The sequence below is a fragment of the Lagopus leucura genome, unplaced genomic scaffold, assembly GCF_019238085.1.
Source record: "Lagopus leucura isolate 7727_CA_CO unplaced genomic scaffold, USGS_WTPT01 Super-Scaffold_100001, whole genome shotgun sequence".
NCBI lineage: Eukaryota > Metazoa > Chordata > Aves > Galliformes > Phasianidae > Lagopus > Lagopus leucura.
In genome coordinates this window covers 100,393,967-100,404,716 of record NW_024962262.1, presented here as the reverse complement: position 1 = coordinate 100,404,716, position 10,750 = coordinate 100,393,967, and the positions used below count along the sequence as shown (strand labels likewise).

The window sequence follows — 10,750 nt, the reverse complement described above, 5'->3', positions numbered from 1 at the left end:
AGCAGCTGTCATGGCACTAAACAAGAAAGGAATTATTACCATCAATAAAGATCTGTCTAGGTGTCTCAGTGCATTACTGCTGCATACACTCTAACTCATATAAGCTTGATGTAAACTCATAGTCCTGTTTAAACAAAACAGGAAGGGGAATCATGTGTAGTTTATGCTGGTTCTTTGCAGAGGCTGAAATGGGAACAAGTAACTGTATTAATAATGGCATTTCACTGAATGCCTTCAGCTCTGCCTTGAATAAACGACAATTTCCTTGCCATTCTATGAGCTTTTCAGTTGACTTACAGAATTGTATTAGATTTCTCAGCTCTACAAGAAAATCTATGTGACTTGATCAAACTTTGAAGTTTGCCCCACTTTAAGCAGGGAGTTGAACTAGATGACCTTTCTCCCACATATATTTTTCTGTGCTTTAAAATGGAGATGGTTGTGAAAAGGAAAGGAAAAGGAACAATAAAAAGTACATTTCAAGGAGAAATTCAAACAAATTGGTACTTACCAAAGTATCTTCTGGAAGTGTCTTCAGAGAACATGTATCCCTCTGGATTTTGGGCTGAAGTCATTAAATTAAATTCAGCCTTCCACAGTGTGTGTAAAGTAGGTTTTACTTAAACCTTTGTAGGGCCATGGACATGAGGAATCTCTCACTCTCAGCAGGGACAGGACCACTACAGAAAACTCAGGAGTCTTTGCAGTAGCTAGTGATTCAACAAAGAATGCTATTTCCTGTGTTATATATAGCTTGTGATTAAATGGCTTTCCCCTGAGAAAACTTTTCTGTGGAATGAATGCTTCTATTTTCATTGGAAAAGTTTATCTGAAAAGTTTTACCTGTCAAAAAATGTTCATATTTTGAAGCACTCTGAATTAATTTTTCTCTTATTGGAAAAGATGTGAAAAGATGTCAAACTGCTTTCAATCTGAACTGCACATCTTATTATTCAGATTTAGATGTCATTAATTCTGTATTTTCTATATTGTATTAGCATAATTATATCATGTTCCTTGCAGTTTATATGATTATATGTCATAGCTGGAGCAGAGTGCAGCACAGTAATATGAAACACTATAGGTGGTAATTAAAGGACATTCTGGGGAGGAGGTAAACAAACTAGTTTAAGGGTGCAGTGTGTTAAATCTTCCAGAGGTGTAATGTGGTGAGAATACCTGCAAACTCAGGGTAGAACAGCAGGGACCCAGGATTCTCTCCAGGTTTATACACCTATGTTTCACCCCTCTTGCTATGGTAGAAGATAGTCATGTCCCTTAATGCCCAGGTGGGAAGGGCTCAGCTATTGCAGAGTGACACCGTAACCAGCACAAGCTACAGTGCTGAGTGTTTCATTCAGTTCACACAATGCATGCCTATGCAGTAGTCTGCTGCACAAGGCTTTGCTTTGTATAAAATGCACAGCCTGGGCTTTGACCACTGCACTTGTTTAAGGTCCTGGGATTATTTTTCTTTGCTATACTCAATTTGCTAATCCAAACGCTGACCAGACATTACTGTGGACAAATGGGCTCCCAGTTGCTTCCACTGGCTATCTGTACGTCAGCAGGCTGTAGTCTTCACTTTCTCCATGAGCTGTTGTTCAGTTGATGGACCACACCTACTAGTTACTGGGCCTTTGAGGGGAAGCTGAGTTTCAGCAGTTTGTGGGTGATTCTATCTATAAGCTGGTCATTGTGCTTGCAACATTCCTACAGGGAGTCTTGTCTGTGGAGCTAAATTGTTAAATTTATTGTACAGACATGTTGAGGTTTCCTCTGCATCCAAAAAAACCTAAGGAGAAAGATACTAACCATAAGGAAAAATAGCTTAGAAGGAAAGAAACCATGCAATGCAGTCTTCTGGATCTAACTGAAAACAGTAGCATACCAGGACAGCAGTAAAATCCCTGCATAGAAATAAGAATCCATAAGACATTTCTGGATTACAGGTTTAATCTTCATTATTCCTCGACTTTTACTGCCATCTATTGGCTATGACTGAAAGACTCACTGTTGGCCCTTAAACATCTCTCTTTTGCTGTATGTATGTAAGAGCTACAAGTTTTAATACAAATCATTTCTGCTTTACTTAGGAGGTTTGTCTTTCTTTCCCACTTAAATCACTTTGATTCACTGTTAGCTTTTAAGCACAGACACTGAATGGTATCTCTGGCAAAAAAAAAAAAAAATTTTGACAGGTAGAAATTACTGTGAAATGTTTATTTTCAAAATGTGAACAAAAATGTACCTCTGAAATTACACAAAAATAAGAAAACCACTACAGTTTTCCAGCCTCTTAAAGTTTCATAGATGACAAATATTCTTGCTAAGAGCTAAGCTACTTTTCAAGTAAGTAGATATGATATTTCTGTACTTGTTATCATTACTGGGACCTGGCTCAGAGAAATAAGAGAAAAGTTATCTCTGAAGAGCAGCCCATCTAGAGGAGAATCACAGAGCTCAAGTCTGTGGACACCTTGTTCCTTCATACAGAGCCAACAGCTGGCATTCATCCAGTGTTTTTAAAATGGTAAATAAATAAAAAAATATGGAAACAAATCAGCATGACTGTCGCCTCACAGTTCAGTGCTTGAGTGAACAGATTCCTCACCTTGATGAAGACCGTCCTTCTGTCATTCTGTGATTCTGTAATTCTGTGACGTTCTATTGTGAATTCACTTTATGTAACATTAATCCATGTGACACTGCATGAAGTCTTGGCTGGATAAGTGATAAAAGGGAGCATCCAGAGAAAAGGAATGGAGGAGGAAGCCAATGCAGATTTAGGTAGGGCAGAAGGAAAGGATGGGTTCTGTGCCTGCGGCAAAGACAAGATGCTGGAAGTCACAGGTAGGGGAACAGGCTTTCCCTGTGTTAGCTGTACTTAGTAGCTTAGAAAGGAGCCAAAGACACACAAGAAGGTTCAGTGGATGTATGTGCAGTTCAGCTGGCTTTAAGGTTCTACTACTAGAAGATTAACACAGAGGCTTCTTTAGTCTGTGCACACTAATGCTTGCACTTTTTTCAACATAGTTTGAAAATATTACACTGTAGAGAAGGGTATGAATTATCCTGGAATATAAGCCTCTGCATTGAGCAGAGCTCTCTTCTGAAGGATAGTACAAAGCAGGGAAGCTGGGTGAGAGCCATGAGTCAACAGAGGCATCCTGGGCACCAAGTGAGCCTGAGAACAACTCTAGCAAGCTTGTGCTAAATTTCTTCCTCAGTTTCTTCATTAAAAGGCATACTGGCATGGCAGTACAGTATTATATTTTAGCCTTGTCAACTATCCAGTTTTTGACAGACTTGGGAATTGATCAAAGTTTTTTAGATGTAAGTTTGTCAACAGAGAATTTTCCGCAGCCTTTGCAGACCATTGGTCTGATCCTTGATCTCTTAGCAAAGAAACTCTTATTCTCTAGAAGCAGCAGCTTTTTCTCAAGTGCATGTCTTTCAACTCTGGCCTGCAATCAGGTTCTTGGTATTTCAGAGCTATCCAAATAGTCAAAATGACATTGCTCATAAGCTTTCCTGCATTTTGTTACACACAAGGCCTGCTGGAAATACTAACAGCCCATTTAAGTCCCTCCATCTGGATGTATCCAACATTATTTACAGGCAATAATTCTCAGATACTGCAACCAAATTTTAACTACATCTTCTGGTAGAACACATCAGCCCTTTGATACAACACTTCCTAGCACAGTGTGAAGCTGAGGGCTGTTCTGTGATGGACTGTTCTTCATTTGCCGTGCTGAAGCAGCGTAATGGTATGTAGACTACCAACACAATCATTTAGCACATTCAAATGAATTCTTTAACATTTTTGCGTACTTTGTTAATTTTATTTTGGGTAAATACATTGATGAATGCAATCCAATTTCACTGTATTCTCAGATAAATTGTCTACTGAAAAAAAAAGAAGTCCCATGTTCAGTATCAAGTTTCTCAGAGTGGGTTTGGAGATTCTTACAGGGCAACACGAAGATCAATCAAAATGACTGCTGGAGTCTTTTGCTTTCCTACCTATTATATATATATATTTCCAAGAGAGACTACCATAGCTTCAATGTAGAATATTTGTTAGATTAGATTCTCTGTTTCTCTCCTACATCATTACTAAAAATAATGTGTATTCTGAACACAGGCTGGTGGAGCAGCATTTTGCTTTCATCTGCTGTGTCCTGCAGATATTTAATCTATAAACTGTTCTGACTCCTTCTAGATTAAAGGACTTACAAGCTATCAATATTTTACAATAAAGTCAGTGTGAGGTACTTTTTCTTAATAGAAGTCTTCAATAATAAACAAATAAAACAACAACATCACTCCTCCCTCCCAAAAAAAAAAAACAGAACACCAAGATACCACAAAGCCAAAGTGGCTGGATTTTGTAAAACGTCAACAAACTGACTTCAAATCAATACTAGGTATTGTATTTAAAAAATACTTCTCAAATTTCTGTTGGTAACAGAAAATTGTGATGTAAAAGTAATTAAGATCAGTACATCAATTCTATACATTTTAGATCCTATCATACACTTCAGGCTTAATCACAATTCATTCTTTCACTGACTCAGTAGATCAAACCTTGCATTTTAATTGTTGTTGTCACATGAATGCCATAACCTTAAATTTTCCATATGGAAGGTAAAGAGAAGAGTTTAAATGACTTGCCTGTGGCAGATGATTGTATTACCAATATTAGGACAACATCAACACATGTACCAGCTGTAGTGAACATAAGGTCCTAAATATGCTAGCATGTGTGTAAGAGCATACTGTAGGACAAATTCTATCTTGAATCTGTGGTTTAAATTCATGTTTAAAGCACAAGTAGTCTCTTACATTTCCAACTAGACCAGGGAAGATGGATGTTTTCCATTTTAAAGTCAGTTCTTCAGCTTTGAATGTCTTTATTTTCCAAAACTGGAAGAAAAAGGGATATTTCTTAATTTCTTAATTTTATGAAACATGCCCTCAGAAAAATACAGCTTACTATTAAAAGAATATCTTTTTTTATTTGTATTACAGAAAATAATTTCTGTTCATGAAATCATTTGGATAAGCTGTATTTAAATACTACTTTCTGCAACTGCTGAAACAAAACGATTCCACTTTATTGAAAGTTATTTAATCTTTTTCCAAGAAATACATTACAGAAGTTATTTTATATCTTCAGATATTTCAGTTTCATTTAACATTGCATTTTCTCATTACAAAACTTGTTAGCTTGATCTGTATACCACATACTATGCAAAACCTTCAGAACTCCCATTTTCCTCTTCAACTCCTCAGTAGAAACAGTGGCCCCTAAAAAGCTACTTTGTAAGTGGAAAATGGTATTTATCTTTATAAATCATCAAGCAGACTCTATCTATCTGATCTAGAATTCTTATGTCACACCTCTATAAATTCTCATAACTCAAAAATCACTCAGATTGGTTTAAAATCTTTTTTTTTTTTTTTTTTTTGAAGAAATTATGATTTTTTAATCTCTTTTATTATTTATGTTTAAAGCTGTACCTTTTCCACAGCTAGCACGGAGTAAGCAAGTTCTGTACAAAGGAATGCAATCACAGACTTTCAGGTTATGATAGGACTTGAGAGGCAACAATAATGAAACAGAGCCCTGTGGGAAAAGTGTAGTATTGGTCATAAAAATCACAAAGTATTTTCTAATCAAATGCAGGTACCTGAGGGATCCAAAACATGGAGTGCAGTTCCCCGAGGAGCTCACATGGAGCACTGGAAGAGTCAGTGACTTGAGGAGAGGAACTCACTGCACACAATGAATCTATGCTCAACAGTGTGAAAGAGCAAGAGAAAAGGTGGGGTTCAATGCCAAACTCAACAAGAAAGACGGGCTTCCAGCCTGACATGGCAGCAAGACATCAGTCACTCAGGATCTGCAAAAGCAACCATCCCTGGAGTCAGGATGTAAAACAACCTTTCCTCAGCATACCTAGGGGCTACCCTGCTCTCCTCAGCCTGTGTGCTTCCTGGTGCAGCCAAAACTCTGCTTTGTATAAACAATATACGTCATTCAGTGCATAATGACACTTGTGCTTTAGGGTATCTTGCCTAGCCTCCATCTGAAGGTATGGATCTCCTCTGTTCCTGTTCCACATGTCCCAGCCTCATGCAGGTGTTTCATATCCCACCCAAACTGTAGAAACAGCAAGTGACTTGGAAAAGAAACAAATATGTGTTCAAGCAATTACCCAGAATCAGCAGATAGTTGAAAAAAGTAGCAATAGTCTCTTTTTGCCTCAGCTCCCCATTTCCAGAATGGTGGTTAAAATGCATTCAATAATTCCTGAGAACCATGGATACATAGCAGTAAAAGCCCTGCAGGATCCCAAAGGAAGGTACAAGTAGAATCACAGAATCATAGAATCATGGAATTGCTCAGGATGGAAAAGACCTTGAAGATCATCAAGTCCAACCACAACCTAATCGTACTACCCTAACTGTAACAACCCTCTGCTAAATCATGTCCCTGAGCACCACATTCAAGCAGTTTTTAAACACATTTTTCAGGGATGGTGACTCAACCACCTCCCTGGGGAGCCTATTCCAGTGCTTAACAACCCTTTCTGTAAAGAAATGTTTCCTGATATTCAACCTACACTTACCCTGGTGCAACCTGAGGCCATTTCCCTCGTCCTGTCACCAGTGAGAAGAAACCAACCCCACTCTCACTGTCAGCACCTTGCAGTTATTGGAAGAGAGCAATACTGTCTTCCCTTAGCCTTCTCTTCCCCAGACTAAACATCCCCAGTTCCTTCAGTCACTCCTCATAGGCCATATTCTCCAAGCCCTTCTCAAGCCTTGTTGCCCTTCTTTGGACCTGCTCCAGCACTTCCATGTCCCTTCTCAGTACTCGAGGTGAAGCCTCACCAGGTCCAAGTACAGCGCAGGATGACTTCCCTAGTCCTGCTCACCATTCCATTCCTGATACCAGCCAGGCTGCCATTGGCCTTCTTGGCCACCTGGGCACACTGCTGGCTCGTATTCAGCTGACTGTCCATCAGTACATCAAGGTCCCTTTCCGTCACTTCCAGCCACTCCTCCCCAAGCCTGTAGGGTTGCCTGGTATTGTTGTGACCAAAACGCAGGATGGAACACTTGGCCCTATTGAAACTCATACAGTTTAACTTGGCCCGTTGATCCAGTCTATCCAGGTCCCTCTGCAGTGCCTTTCTCCCCTCTGACAGACCAACACCTCCCATCTTGTTGTCTAAAACTTACCGAGAGCGCACTCAATCCCCTTGTCAAGATTGTTAATAAAGATGTTAAATTGAAGCGACCCCAGTAAATTCTGCATCTATTCTAAGGGTTATATAATATGCATTAAATAATAGCTTGATCTGCACATTTAGTGAGGAGGCTGAAAGGGATCACTGAAAGCTCACTTGCTGAAAAAGGCAGGATTCTGAGAGAAGAGGAAGGTGTGATCATCTAATTAAGAAATGTATAATTATCCCTACACAAAGGGGAGCTGATCTTCAAGCTTAAAAGTAATCTCAGTTCTAGCATTTCTTAACTTTTCCTTACATAATTTTGCAGCTTCAGTGTCTTTTGTAAAATGTGTTTCAGTTCCCTTCTGAGAGTAAAACCTGAATATACTGGGGAATAGCACTTTTGTCCCACACAGCCACTCTGACTACAATGTGTGGGAAGCAGAGTCTGGATCTCCAGTGCTTCAACTCACAAAGCTTCCACTTGAGGATCTGAACCAATGGCAGGCAAAGCACACAGGACACTAAACCAGGCTGGTGGGCTGCCCCAAGGTGGTAACTGAATCTGCAGCATCCCAAATACTTAGAAGGGTGCTCCTTCTTCTTCCCTGACTTATTCATCATCAACTCATCACGTTCACTCCTCCTTACTCTTTCTTAGTTCCTCCATCTCTTTTTGTTTGCTGCCAGTTCTTTCCCTCTGATCTCTAAGCCTTTGTTTTCTCTTGGCTGCTGCCTTGGTATTTCATCTCCTGCTGACAAACATCATCCTGGATGTTTCAGTCCCTGGCAAGCCCTGTTCTTCAAGCCCTGGAGCCTATGCTCCCTATCCACCTTTTGCTTTTATTGTAACCTGGTCATCACGAGGCATGTAAAAGGAATAGTATTCTAGCTCCAAAAACTGGTGATGGTACCACAGTGACGCACAGGAACTGCAACTGTAAGAATGACCTGCTCAGCTGTAGATGACCCACCAGAGTGTCCTACAATGATCTTGCATGATTGACATAGAATTCAGACAGCATAGTCAGTGCACCTCCACACAGCAGCTTCAGGCAATTTTTCAGCTCAACTCCACAAGTTGCTACTGATCATGTTCTAAGTGGCTTTTCAGAAGACAACTACCTGGAGAAATTTAATTGCTAATAATCTGATTGATTTTGTTTTCCTCTCATGTAGGAAATATAAAATAAGTACCCCTAACACAGCTAAATTTCAACTTTCCATTCAAAAACGCGGAGTCACTGTAACTTACAAAGATAAGCCTTACATCAATTTAAAATGAGAGAAAGCAAAGTATTTTAACCTCACCTTATTTTCAGAGCTGAGTATCTTCTGCTTAACTTTTCACACAAAAATTATGAATTTCAGTCCAGTCCAAGCCATTACAGTTTGGTCAAATTAGGAGCAACTAAAACTACATGCGTTAGCTTGACATTTCCCCAACTTACAGTGTTAAAAAGATGTTGATGTGCTATGGACCTATGAATTAAGAAAGAGTGGCCTGAAAATAATTTTTAGAAATGTCTAGGGGTTCTTTTCCATAAAAATGCATCATCTGTTCATTTTGAGGTGATGGTCAAGGACTTGGTGATCCTCCATCCTGCCAAAGAGGGAAAACAGTGTGAGGAGGAGGAAGGGACTATATCAACAACTGGTTGCAGAGCTGGTGTTTACAACATGGTTTCGATTGAATATAATATATTGATGAATATATTGAATATAATATATTGATGAATATTAAATGCTGGCAAGCTCAAGTTCTGGCACATTTTATGCATTTTGAGACATTGGTTGAACACAGTTCTATAAACAGTGAATATGCAGCCATGCTTTCTGTTTTGATAACAGAATTTGAGAATAGATTTCAAGATGCCAAAAAAAATCATCATTTTTTTGGTATATGCACAACTCCATTTTCAGTTGATGTACATTGCCTGCAATTTTTTTAGTGGAACGTATAGAGTTGCAATCAGATATTCAAGTCAAAAATTTGATGAAGTAAACTTTGATCAGACCCGCCTTATCAGTTGTAAAATATCTCTCACTTCACAATCACACCTTATTCATGTCATCACTTTTTGGCAGTATGTACATCTGTCAACAACTGTTGTCAAGGCTGAAATGCAGGAAGCACAAAATTTCATCAAAAATCTTTGATGAACACCTCAAGAACTCATTGAGAATTGCAACTGCTTCCATTGAACCAGACACTGATGCATTAGTTTCACAAAACCAAGGTCAAATATCCCACTAGTTTTGTTTTGTTGTTTTCCTTTTCAAAATGTTTCAGTAAAAAATAAAAGGAGTTTTGTTACTTACATACATTATATGCAGTCCAAGACAATTCCTCTTCACTCAATGAGGCCTCAATGTGCTAAAAAGTTTGGACCTAAGAAGTGCCTTGCCAAGGAACACCTGAGACTTTCTTGGAGTCAATGTTGGTATTGCTGATAGTGATATTCAGCTCCTTCAAAGACCTTTATTTTTATTATGAAAACTATCAACTGATTGTCAAGAAGTGGGACACAAAGGGAGAAACAAACGTGACCCCATGTTCTTTGAGCATTCATGAATACAGAGTAGCAAAGCTGAACTTGAAGAAAGTGGAGAAGACAGAGGTGCATGATGTGTGAACAGATGTTCCCTACCTCGTAGGGAATGAAAGATTCAAGGCAGAGGGAATAACGAACAATGGCTATGCTGCAAACTGCAAAAGTGCTCTCTGAGCAGAAACATCATCAAAAGGCCACTTAAGGAGGCTGTTCAAAAACTGGGAGGAGCAGGAAAAAAAGTCAAGGCAGGAAGGAAGGTGAGAGAGCTAGAAGCACAACTGCAAGGGAAAGAGGCGGCAGTGGGATGAAAATAAGTTCGAGGGGTTGCAGATTACACCACGGGTAAGGAAATAGCAGCATGGAAAGAAACAGGGGCAACAAAACCAACGCGCACGCACACTTAGGCTCACCTCATCGAGCCGTTTGTTCCCAACGGAGAGCACACGAACTCCCGTCCAAAACGAGCCGTTCTGCCCATACAGGGCACGGGGCAGATGTGCGCAGCCGTGCTCACAGACACCGCCGCCAGAGCACGTTTGTCTGCACACGCGTGGGAGCAAGCAGCAACACACGGCCACGCGCCTACTGACATCTCGGACTCTCGACTGCAGTCGCGTGTGCGTATGTATCTATACACAACCCCACGCACAGAGGGATTCTTGCAGGTACCCACAGATACGGACGGGCATACACGCGCGGTGCTCAGCTCAGCTCAGCTCAGCTCAGCTCCCCTCCGCTCAGCTCCACACGCACACGCTCGCGTACCCACAGCCGCACTCGTGCGTGCACACACGGCCACCTGTACACCGCACGGCCACATTCACGCGCGTACCGCTCCCATGCGCGCCCCTCACCTCACCGAGGCCGATCCCCACGCCGTCCCCCGCTCACGCGGTCCAGCCGCGACCACGGTGCGGCCCCTTTAAATGCTAATAAGGCGGCGCAAGT

General features: G+C 40.5%; 1 long non-coding RNA gene across 1 annotated transcript; it reads right to left on the bottom strand.

Moving 5' to 3' along the window:
• Positions 1-2,296: 2,296 nt before the first annotated feature.
• LOC122177332 lies at positions 2,297-8,679 on the bottom strand. The gene is made up of 3 exons (XR_006178054.1): positions 8,559-8,679; positions 5,530-5,635; positions 2,297-4,932 (listed from the first exon to the last, which is right to left on the bottom strand). It is a non-coding gene; the product is annotated as an uncharacterized LOC122177332 (long non-coding RNA).
• Positions 8,680-10,750: the final 2,071 nt, after the last annotated feature.